General features: G+C 37.6%; 1 long non-coding RNA gene across 1 annotated transcript in view; it reads right to left on the reverse strand.

Annotated features, from left to right (window-relative positions):
- LOC127107422 (uncharacterized) overlaps nt 1-11,275 on the reverse strand; it is a 47,999-nt gene extending 36,724 nt beyond the window's left edge. The window contains exon 1 of the long non-coding RNA XR_007795717.1: nt 10,310-11,275. This is a non-coding gene — a long non-coding RNA (uncharacterized LOC127107422). The remainder of the gene's footprint in view (nt 1-10,309) is intronic.
- Nucleotides 11,276-12,988: the final 1,713 nt, after the last annotated feature.

The raw sequence follows: 12,988 nt of genomic DNA on the forward strand, positions 1-12,988 counted from the left end.
TCTCCCTTCTGCAGGGGGCATCAGGATCGGCGACTCTTGTAAGTATTCCTTGATTTTGTCGAAGGCTATTTGGCAGTCATCATTCCACTCCACGCCTTAATTCTTCCTTAGAAGCTTGAATATCGGTTTACACGTGGCGGTAAGATGAGAGATAAACCGGGCAATGTAATTCAGTCTTCCCAAGAAACCACGGACTTCCTTCTCAGTCCTTGGTGCAGGCATGTTCTGAATGGCTCGAACTTTGTCGGGATCTACTTCAATTCCCTTTTGGCTTACAATAAAACCTAAAAGCTTCCCAGATCGAACCCCAAATGTGCATTTGTTAGGATTAAGTCTCAACCTAAACTTCCTCAAACGAGCAAACAGTTTCTCCAGATTAGTGATATGTTCCTCTTCTGTCTGGGATTTGGCAATCATGTCGTCAACATACACCTTGATCTCTTATGAATCATGTCATGAAAGAGAGTCACCATAGCGCGTTGATACGTTGCCCCAGCGTTCTTTAATCCAAACGGCATTACCTTGTAACAAAAGGTGCCCCAAGGGGTAATGAACGTGGTCTTCTCCATGTCCTCGGGACCCATTTTAATTTGGTTGTATCCAGAGAAGCCATCCATGAAGGAAAATACAGAGAACTGAGTTGTGTTATCTACCAATACGTCGATGTGAGGTAATGGGAAATCGTCTTTGGGACTAGCTCTATTTAAGTCTCGGTAATCTACGCACATGCGAACCTTCCCATCTTTCTTTGGTACCGGTACAATGTTGGCAACCCATTGTGGGTACTTAGAGACTTCCAGGAAACCAACGTCAAACTGCTTTCTCACCTCTTCTCTGTTTTTGAGAGCCATATCCGGTCGAGTTCTTCTTAGCTTCTGTTTGACGGCAGAGCATTCTTCTTTAAGGGGAAGCTTGTGGGTTACGATATCAGTGTCTAATCCGGGCATATCTTGGTATGACCATGCAAACACATCAGCATATTCGTGGAGGAGCTCTACCAATCTAGTCTTCACTACATCTTGAAGTGCAGCGCCTACCCTTACTTCTCTTTTGTCTTCTTCTGATCCCAGGTTGATAATTTCAACGTCCTCCTGGTGTGGTTGAATGACCTTCTCTTCTTGTCTGAGTAATCTGGCCAATTCTTCAGGGAGTTCGCAATCTTCCCCCACTTCCTCTTCAGCTTGGTAGATTGGACAATCAAAGTCATGCCAGACCCTAGCAGTGTCGTTATCAATGGTCTCGGTGGTGTCTCTGCATGTTATGATTTATGCAGTTTATTTAGAAAGTGCGTGCATTAAAAATTGATGCCATTTTTTGTAACAAAAAAACGAAAGGAAAGGAACAAAAATTTGAATGCAAATCTCCATTTATTATTGATATAAAAACTCTTAAAAAAGATAAAGGAGGCCCTACAACACGCCACTGTGCCTTGGGCAGAGCACAGGGTTTTGTCTAAAATAATAAAATTACTTTTGAAAAAATTGAGGGACTTCCACAGCTTTCCAGTTTGTCAGTTCTTCATTAGGCGCGGCTTGTCGTATCCAGCTAGACACCCCCTCCTTGTGATCTTCAACATTGATCATTGCCACCTGGTTGCCAAAAATGTGGCCAGCACTAGTGAATGTCTCCTCTACAGGAGGAATCTGCTCTTTATCATGTTGGTTATCGGCTTCAACTGACGATGGGTCATACCCTAACCCAAACTTGTCTCGCTTCTGGTTCACTTCCACCACTTTGACCCAGTCTTGAGCATTTTCACTTTCCATCACAGCCTTAGCTCCTTGCCACGAGGCCATGGACGGTCATGTCTTCGGAGTCTCCAATGTCTGTTGGACAGCCATCATATTTACCACTTCCAAGGACTGGAATGGTGTCTCGGTTATCTCGCCATCCACCTCAATATATCGGAAAGATGTTAAGTGGCTAACCAAGATATCCTCCTCCCCTCCAATCACAATCATCTTGTCATTTGTAATGAATTTTAGCTTTTGGTGTAGAGTGGAGGTGACGGCGCCTGCAGAGTGGATCCATGGTCTCCCAAGTAAGCAACTATAGCCGGGATGTATGTCCATAACCTGGAATGTGATATTGAAAAAGGTTGGGCCTATTTTGATTGGTAGGTTAACCTCTCCTATCACTGCTCGTCTTGAGCCATCAAATGCTTTTACAATTATGGTACTGGGCTTCATATTCATCCCCTCCATCGGCAGCTTTATCAAAGTGGTTTTTGGCATGACATTCAGTGAGGAACCTGTGTCTACTAGTACCCTTGATAGTATAGTGTCTATGCATTTCAAGGAGATATGTAGGGCCTTGTTATGGTTCTTTCCTTCAACTGGCAGTTCATCATCGTTAAACCCCAAAAAATTTCCAGTGGTTATGCACGTTATCACATTATCAAATTGTTCTATCGTTATGTCTTTCGTGATATGTGTTGCGCTTAACACTTTCAATAACGAATTCCTGTGTGCTTCTGAGTTGAGCAACAGAGATAACATGGAGATTTTTTAAGGTGTTTGATTCAGTTGGTCCACCACTTTATAATCACTTTTCTTGATTATCCTTAGAAATTCCTCGGCCTCCTCGCGAGTGACTGCGGCTTTAGGAGATAGGTGCAAGTCTTGCATTGCTTGATTGGGGACAGGGATTTGGACAGGAGTAGCAATTTCTCTCCCTTTGGCTTTTGTAGAAGCATCAACAGCCCTTGGTGCGAACAATCGGCCACTACTTGTCATTCCAGCTGGCCCCACAATTGAGGTGACGTTTGGTTCATTGATTACCACGGGTCGGTCTTCCTGCCCTTGGTTAAAAGCTCTGGGCTGATATATCCATGGTACCGCCTTCTCATCTTTATATGCAAACGGTGCTGGAAACTCTATCACCAATGGGTTTATAGGGATTTCCACATTAACCTCATCGTAAGGGATGTCCACATTAACCTCATCAAAAGGGATGTCCACGTTAACCTCATCATAGAGGATGTCCACCACGATAGCTATCTCCTCTTCTCCCTTGTTCTTGACACGACGATTTATCTGTAACTCGCCTTGATCCAGCATTTGTTGTATAAAATTCCTCAACCCTTTATCATTCTCATCATTGACTAGCTCCTCTGGGACTAGACCACTTTTTAGCAGTTGTGCCCCTATCCTGGTGATAGGGGTTTGAATCTCTTCAACCTTAAGAATCAGTTCTTCCTGATCACTTTCCTCAATGGCACTGACGGAAGCATCTCCATGTGTTGGCATGGGATTAGTGTTCACGTTCGGGCGTCTTGGAGTGAAGGTAACAACTTTTGCTTCAATCAGGTCTTGCACCCTATTTTGGAATGCAAAACAATTCTCCAGGGTATGGTCGGGCGCTCCCATGTGAAATTCACAATGGGCGTTAGCATCATATCCTGGTGGATATGGAAAAACAACCGGTTTCAGCTCCCTCAATGTCAGAAGACCCTCCTTTTGCAAATATGGGAATATTTGGCTATAAGGTACTGGTAGAGGGTCAAGTTGCCTTCTTGGAGGCCTTGGCCTGAATTGTCTTCCTACAATTCGAGGACCTCCTCAGTATCAATGATATATTCCACATCAGTAGCGTCAATACGCTCGGCAAAGGCCAGGGAAAGCCAAAGAGGCATATTGATCCACTTCCAATGCCATACAGTCAAGTACTTCCATATTTGATAAAGAAGGGATTGATGGTGCCAAAGGAGCTAAATCCAGTCATTCCTCCATATCCACCAGGTTTTGATGCCAATGCTCGATGTGACTTCCATGCTGGGGAACATGGGCATTCAACTGAAGACTGTAAGGTGCTCAAGAGCAAGGTACATACTCTGCTTGACTCCAAGATGTTCTCATTTGTGCCTAAAGGCCTTCAAATCAACAATGCTCTTTCACCTAGTTATGTTGGTCCATTAGTCCATGCTATGGAAGATATTTCCGAGAATAAATCTGAAGATGATTATCATACCGGTCTCAATGAGTAAAACGAACTCCACTCTGAAGAAGGCTAGCCCAGTAGTGAACCAATCACAAGAGAGTTTCCTCTGCATTGGCAATCATTTGGCTCTTTCAACATTTTCATTTGTATTTTCTTTGCATGTTGAACACTTATTTTCTTTTAAGTATTATTGTTTTCCTTTAATGGTAATATTAATGAAATGATCATGCATGTTTTGAATGAATCCTTTCGTGTTCACTCATATTTTCCATTTATATCAAAAATAAAAAATATTTCTCCCATTCACTTATCAAATTGTTGTTTTAGCGAAGATTGAAGAAAGGATGACAAAAACAAAATACTCATAATTGCTAACAGTATGCTTTCAGATAAAAGCCTACTGATGATGTACATGCATTGTTTCAAATCCTCAAATACTAGAGATATAAGGAGTTAATCCCCAATTAACCACTTCGAGCCTAGAAGTATGAGCTTCTTTCGGATCTAAAAACCCTTACATTTAACCTGAGGCGGGGTAGTGTTAAGTTAATCTTACTACGCACTTGAATTACAAGATGAAACATCCCATGTGGAGATCAACCACATGGCATTCTTCGTACATAACCTTAGGTGTCGAAGGAACCATGAAAAATCAAAAAGTTATGTCGGTTGTTCTTCAATGACCAATGACTTGGAAGTTACAACCCTTAAGCAAAATCAAAAACAAAAAAAGAAAGACCGCTAAGTAGAACACCCCAAATAGGAGACTTAGGCAAAAAATAGGGCAACCCCGATGGACTAAAGCTTCAAAAAATGGTCCAGGAAAAAGTTAGGGATCGAGACAAAAATCAAAAGAGATCATGAAAATCCTCAGTAAAAGCAAAACAAGATTCAGTGACCACCATATCAAGAATCAAAGGGTCACCAACATCCATGAAAAGCAAAATAAAGTGACTATCATTTCAATAGATCTTGAATCATCATCTTTATCCTTACACCTTCAAACTCTCTTAGAAGTTGAATGTCTGTGTTGAATTAACTGAACATAGGATTGGAGATCATCATGAAGAAGATGTGGGTTAAAACAAAATTTGAGCCTTATATCCTTTGTTTCACAAACTGCGAACCAGGACACATTACAACCCTTAAAAGACCTAATTGAAGTAGGGTTTATTCTAAAGGCATACTTAGGCATGGCAACATAACCCATGCCTGCGGATACCCACCCGACCTCGCCCCGAATTTGACGGAGAAAACCTGTTTTAACTGGGTTTGGGTTTAGGTTTTCCCAGATTATAAAATATGGGATCGGGTAGGGTAATGGGGATACTAGTATCCCACCCCAGGCCCATCTTGTTTACTTTATTATTTATTTTACTATTTTAGTTTTAATAATTTAGAATATTTAATATAAGGTTAACATTTTGATATTTTTTATTTGCATATATTATTTAGAATATTCGAAATGTATGCATGAAATTTTTTGAGATTTTTTTATTTTATTATTTGTAATGTAATTTGATTTTGGAAAAATAATTTATTTTTATTAAAAAATTGATTTTATTAAATAGATAATGGCGGGACGGGGATACCTGAACCCAACCCGAACCCGTTTGGGACGAATTTGGGTTTTAATTTTTCATTCCCGATAGGGATTGGGGCGGGGAATGAGGATTATTTTGGATTCGGTTTTGGGTTTGGGGGATGTAAAAACCGCCCCATACCAGCCTCGTTGCCATGCCTAGGTATACTACATCAATTTTGCATAAACTGACTCCTAAAAAGATTTGGTAATCTTCTACTTTGGTATAATCTCCTTGATGTATCTTTCACAATTCTAGATCAATATTTCATTTGGACTAATGGTCCATTCGTCACACACTACCACATCATTTCAATAATGATTCTTTTCAAAACTTGCATGAGTATCGCATTAAAATTACCATTTCTAAAAGAACAATTTTAAACTGCAAGTCAGTACTTGACATCAGGGAAATCTCAACCAAGAGCAATTAGAGAGGAACTTGAACATTCGTTGGTGCTTACCCGAATCAAGTCCATCTCATAACCCTATGGATAAGGGGCATATCATTCGATGACTATGTGGACCTAAGAATTAGTCAGGCTGAAACAAATCTCCAAGCATCAGTTGATCAGTGAGGCAAATCATTTCAACATACTCAGTCAATCTGGGGAAAATCCTTCAAAGGCTCAATCAGGGGAAAACTACTGGGAAAAATTTGGTTCAGACCATGGTATAACCATTCATAGGGTTTCCTTTCAAAGGAAAAATTCCTTCAAAGACCCTACAGGCTAGGGCAGACGAGTTACAAAGAGCCTTGGGGAAGAGCAAGAGCATAATCATCATGCGTTGATTACGTTTCTATGCTCATTAAATAATTTACAGTCCATCAGGGCATATTAGGCAAAGAAGTTGAGATTCCCTCAGGAACAAACACGCAGCCTATCAGCAACAGAACAAACTTGGGGCACCAAGAGCATCTACATTTATCTTCTGATCATCGCATCGTCGGGTACCGAGTGTCGGGAAGTCAAAACCTTTCACCAACCAAAAGTCCAATTCATATTGGCAATTACAAAAAAAAAAACAAAATCCAATCCCTATTGGCATCTCCAAAACCAAAGTCCAATCCATATTAGCAACCACTGAAATTCCACTTTATTGGCATCTTCATAATCTCAAATCCAATCAACATTGGTACCCAAAAAGTCTCACCTTCGAAAAAGGGAGACCAGTCCAAAAAAACCAATAACCCTCTTGCATTACCACATGCACTGCATACAATAAACACGCATAACTTTCCTGCCAAACCACATGCACATACACTGCATACAATAACCCTCTTGCATTACCACATGCACCATATGCATACATAACATAATAATTCCTTTCCACCAACCCTTTAATGATGATATTCTATATTTTTCTTTTCCATCAATCCTTTGACGATGATAGATTCTTTCCGTCAACCATTTGATGATATCACTCCTTAGTGAATATATTCCCGTTAACCCTTTGACGATGACAAATTCTTTTCCGCAAACCCTTTGGTGATGACAATCTTTAATTCTTTTCCATCAATCCTTTGACGATCTCCGACCTTAGTGAAATTCTTTCCGTTAACCCTTTGACGATGACAAATTCTTTTCCACCAACCATTTGGTGATGACATTCTTTAGTTCTTTCCATCAACCATTTGATGATGACATTACATATATAATTCTTTTCCATCAACCCCTTGATGATGTCATTCCATAGTGAATTTTCTTTCTGTCAATCCTTTGACGATGCCAAATTGTTTTCCATTAACCCTTTGGTCATGACATTCCTTAATCCTTTCCGTCAACCCTTTGATGATGTCACTCCTTAATGAAGTTATTTCCATCAACCCTTTGACGATGACAAATTCTTTTCCACTAACCCTTTGGTGATGACAGTCTTTAATTATTTTCTATCAACCCTTTGACGACATCACTCCTTAGTGAAGTTATTCCCGGCAACCCTTTGACAATGAAAAATACCTCTCCATCAACCCTTTGATGATGATATTCTATATTTGATCCTTCCCGTCAACCCTTTGACGATGACAAATTCTTTTCCATCAACCCTTTGATGTTGACATTCATTATCTTCCATCAATCCTTTGATGATGATATTCCCCAACAATCTCATTGGAAACAAAATAAAGCCCTACAAAAAAAAATCCAAGTACCCAGTTGCATTCCCACATGCATCGCATGCATCAATTCATGCATAATTTTCCTGCCAAAATAGGAAAATTCATCAAACATAATCCTATCAATCATCAACATACAAGAACAACACTCCCTCTGAAATGGAGAGTATCATCAAAAATGAACCCAAAAAATTATTCGCATTCTTACATGCACATCTAAAAATCCCCAGCAATTGCATACTTGCATACATCTCATGCATCACTCCATGCATGGTATTTCCACCCATGTCAGACAAAATATCAAACATAACATAATCCAGGATCCAGGATAAATCATATGTATCTCATACATTTTTCATTTAAGTTGATAGAGTTATTACCCTGCTGTCGCATCTCGAAAAATACGACCCCTCGCGATGGTCGCGGAAAAATTTATGTTCGAATAGAGTCGCCACCGAACTTTATTCATCCCAATGAAGGGATAGGAAAATATCGATAAAACCTTTAGGAAATAGAATAATGGAATAGTGGTCGTCGCAACCATATTCGGGTTCGGGAGTGGATTACACAAGAGGAATGTATTAACACCTTGCGTCCGTTGTACTCAACGGTAACCTTTTAGTTTGAATTTACGTTTTGAGTAAGACAAACTCGTATCCTAATAATCAGAAAAGGGAATAGAAGACTCTAAACCACTCTCTGTTTCATATGAGTATTTATGAAAATAAGGTTGTATAAGATTGACGTATTTTATTATGAACGACAAATACTCGAATGACTGAGTAAAACAACTCATATCCAGGCATTTGAGGAGAGGAATTGAAAACTCAAGACCATCTATTTTTTCGTATAGTTTTGATTGGGAATGATCTGACTTATAGTATGAATTGGTAAAAAATGACAATTGTTCGACCGACCGAGTAAGAGAACTCGTATTCAAACAATTGAGGAGTGAAATTGAAAACTCAAAGCCAACTCCCTTTTCATTTAGCTTATTGTGAAAATATTTCGATTTAATCGGAGTTTGGAAGTTGGTAGAGGAACGACAATTATTTGACTAACCAAGTAAGAGAACTTGTATTCAAATAGTCGAGGAGAAAATTTGAAGACTCAAAGTCATCTCCCTTTTCGTTTCTTATTATAAAAGGATTTGATTTGTCTGTGCTTAAGTGGATTAGAAATGACGACCATTTGACTAACCGAGTAAGAAAATTCGTATTCAAATAATCGAGGAGAGGAGTTGAAAACTCAAAGTCACCCCCCTTTTCATTTCCAAAATGAAATGGTATTTGATTGTGATTGGGTATTTTAATTTGATTTGGATAAAAAATACTCGATGTTGGATCGAGGTTCTAAATTTGTGTGTATGAATGAAATAAATTCTATTTAGTGTATTGTTCTTCTACTCGATAAAATCGAATAGGTCTCATTTGTAAGAAAGCCCAAGAGTAAGTTATGTGAGGTTGATGGCGATGCTTAAAAGCAATCGACTTACAAAAATATGGAAAATGGGTTTGATATTAAATCAAGAAATGTGTGATTTTAATGGTTTAAACATGATTTTGAATCGATGATGAAATGGCTTGGAATTGAGTTTATATTATGAAGTGATAGTGAAAAATGATGATGAAATAAGTTGGTCAATTTTTTATCAACAAAATTAATTGATTAAAGCTTGATTAAATTGATTAATTGAAGTTAATTAAGATTAATTATCAAAGTTATTTAATCGAATCAAATAATCAAGGTAATTGAAATTGACTAATCGTAATTAACTAATTAAACAAAATTTAATTAATTAGTTAATTATAATTAAAAGAGAAAGAAGTAGGTGACGATGTCGATTTTAAAAAAAAAGGTTGAATTGAATTGGTGGTAATGTGTTCAAACCGGTTTGTGCGAAATGACAACACGATTTATGTCACTCGCAAAAAAATCAAAATACGGTGAAAACATTCTATTGATATATTACAATTTTGGTGGTATACCGGCATGACATTGCCGAATCCGTAAATAAAAAGAATTTGATTAAAAAAAAGAATATAATATAATTGATTGTCAATAGCTGCTAACATTATAAGCATAATGTGTGTGGTCATTAATAGAGACAATATTTGTAGCATATGGTCATTAATAGAGACAATATTTGTAGCATAAGTCTGTAACAGAAGTAGCAGCAAGTGAATTCAAAATAAGTAGAAACTAGTAAATGATAATTAATCTAACCTTGCAAATCATATCATTTCAAAACCAAATGGATGGTCTATTGCCATTACAAGGTCAAATAGCAGGTTTTTTAAAATTACATCTAACGGTTATTCAATTTTAGAACCTATGAGCATAATATTTAATTAATATTAACTAGATTCAACAGAATTGAAAAAAAAACTTCAAGCATATTTCGATGGAATCATACCCAACTAACAACTCTAACATCTAATTGAGGTTACTGACAAATAGATAATTCATTTTGAATTAGGAAGAAATTAACAGAATCAACATCAGTTAAAAAAAGTCTAACATAATTACTAACAAATACAAACAGAACTAACTAAATGCAACTTAATGATTTATAGTAAATTTCAGATATTTGATATGAATTCCAATTTCATTTGAATGATAATTCCTAACTAACTATCAAATTTAAGAGGAAGTTCATTGTGAATTTCAACCTAAATTCTAACCAACTCAGAATGCTATAAAAATTTACCGTACTGAGATTCTGCAGTTTCTTCAAAAAAAAACTTCGAAATCTTCAATCCTTCACTCTTTCAGTCTCATTTTCTTCACCTTCTCGCAATCGATTCATCATGCATTTCCGTTTCAGATCCTCGTGCCGCCAAGCTCACACCGTACATCGATCCACAACTTCACCACAAAAGCGGTTCTACTGTCGCCGATTGTCGCCGTGTCGGAGTTCCATTCCGGTAAGACGCAACGGTCTCGGCGATTCCGTCATGACTGTGAATAAGGTTTCTTGTTGTTTGGTTGTGTATTTTGTCGGACAGCCAACGGTTTGTTGTGAGGCGAAGGAAGGGGGTTTCCGGCGGATGAGGTTTCGTGGAGGGAGCTCGTCGATAGTGATATTGTTGTTCGACGGTGTGGACGGCCATTAGGGGGGAGGAGACGGATTAGGTGGTTGTCGAAGCTGTTAGGTTATGAGTGGTGATGCGGTTGTGAATGGAAATGAGGAAGGGAGTGTGGAGTTTGTAAGGGTGGTGGTTGTATAGAATGTCATCGACTGAGAAGGTATGGTTATGAAGTGGTGGTGTGTGTAGAAGTGGTTCTTTGGTTGATGGAAGACGGTGGAGTGAAGCACGGTAAAGTAGGTGTTTGAAGGAGAAGCTGAGGTAGTTTTAGTCGATGAAGATTCAGTGGGTTGGGTGAGGGTGACGATGAATAGTGAGCAGTGAGCTTTGAATGAGAATGAGATGTTACGGTGTGGAATCCAAAGCAACCTCTCTGTATTGAGAGAAAAAGTTCATAATGAGAGGAGATGGAGCACCGTTTTTGGTGAGTGTGTCCTTGTGAGGAAGAGATGTGTTGTCTTCTTTTATTTGTGTCCTTGGTGTCCTTTTTATTTTTATTTTACCGTTAAACATGCCCAGCTGTCCCCACTATTGGCTATTGAGAGAGCCGTTGGAGCTCTCTATTTTTGTCAAATAATACACAACCACTTCTAATAGGAAAAATGAGAAGATATTTTTGTTATTCTTATTTTTTCTAATAATTATTTGAAGCTTAATTTTAATTGGCCAAATTGGAATGGACAAGGATTACAAATGTTGATCATTGATTAACTCTGATCCAATGATCATGGTTAACTCAAAGAAACACATAAAGAAACACAAATGATTGAATAATTTCAAATGCCTAAAATGTCCTTTCTAGATGATTTAATTTATTTAAAACAATTTAAATCAATTGAATCAAATAAAAAATTCCAACTTCAAAAATAAGTATGATAAAAATAAAACAAGGACATGAAATTCTATTTATTTTTTCTGAATATTTTGGCGAAAGAACAAAATTAAAAATGGCTAAAACTGAATAAATATCGGGCGAAAATTTGCTCAAAAAATTAAATCGGATGCACTAAAATGATCAGCATAAAATACACTTATTGAAAAAATACAGCATTTCTTTAAATTTTGAAATAAATTTTCACCGGTTAAAAGGCTCAGACGGGTCAAAATGCAACTGAAACAGATGCTGAAAAATACAACGAGCACACCAGGTTAAACTACATGAACTGCAGATTAATAATACTGGCGTCGGCAATTTTAGTTTCGAAACTTTTTATCTACTGATTTTTGTCCATACTTGAGGAAAGATTCAACTGATTTGTCTGTATTTTCAATAAATTTATTCTGACTGATATTTTAGTTATTATTCATGATGGAATGCATGTCATGTTGTGCATATGATGCAAATTAAAAATGAAATCAATTTTTAAAAAATTTAAATATGCCCGGACAAAATTGGGGTATGACACCTGCATGTGCTCGTGGAATTATTTCCCAGTAAGTCATTCTTCGACTTTATGGTCGATAATGATGTTCCTCTTCTTCTTTGCTTTGTTGCTCTCCAAGCAGAGATTACCTTAAAGTTTCTCTTATGAGCTTTTCCCCTGTAGAGCTTTTCCAGTAAATCTACTCCAAAGGGAGTCTTTTTTGAACTATTTCCCTCAATAGATGAACATTTGAGATACTACTTCGTCAATTCGGAGAATATCATCTATTGTTTGAGATATTGCTTCGTTGATTCGAAGAATCTCATTTGTTGCTTGAGATATTGCTCTAAGTATCCTCGAAGAGTCTTAGATACGATTGAGGTATCATTCCCCTTATTGGAATATCTTGATCATATCACGTAAGATAATGCTTCGTTGATTCGGGGAATCTCATATGTTGTTTGAGATACTGCTTCGTTGATTCAGAGAATCTCATTTATTGTTTGAGACAATGCTCTAGTATCCTCGGAGAATCTCATATACGATTGAGGTATCATTCCATTATTGGAATATCTCGATTATATCATATAAGATAGTGCTTTGTGGATTCAAATAATCTCATTGACTTTTGTTTGAGATACTGCTCTAGTATCCTCGGAGAATCTTAGATACGATTGAGGTATCATTACATTATTAGAATACTTCAATTATATCATATAAGATATTGCTTCGTTGATCCTCATGGAGTCTCATAAGCTTTTATTTTGTCTAGTATCCTTGGAGAATCTTAGATACGATCGAGATTTCATTCCATCTTTGGAAAGTCTTGACTATATCATAAAAGATACTATTTTGTCGATTATCAAAGAGTCTTGATTGTTTCATAAAAGAAACTACT

Source organism: Lathyrus oleraceus, chromosome 7 (assembly GCF_024323335.1).
Source record: "Lathyrus oleraceus cultivar Zhongwan6 chromosome 7, CAAS_Psat_ZW6_1.0, whole genome shotgun sequence".
In the NCBI taxonomy this organism is placed as follows: Eukaryota; Viridiplantae; Streptophyta; class Magnoliopsida; order Fabales; family Fabaceae; genus Lathyrus; species Lathyrus oleraceus.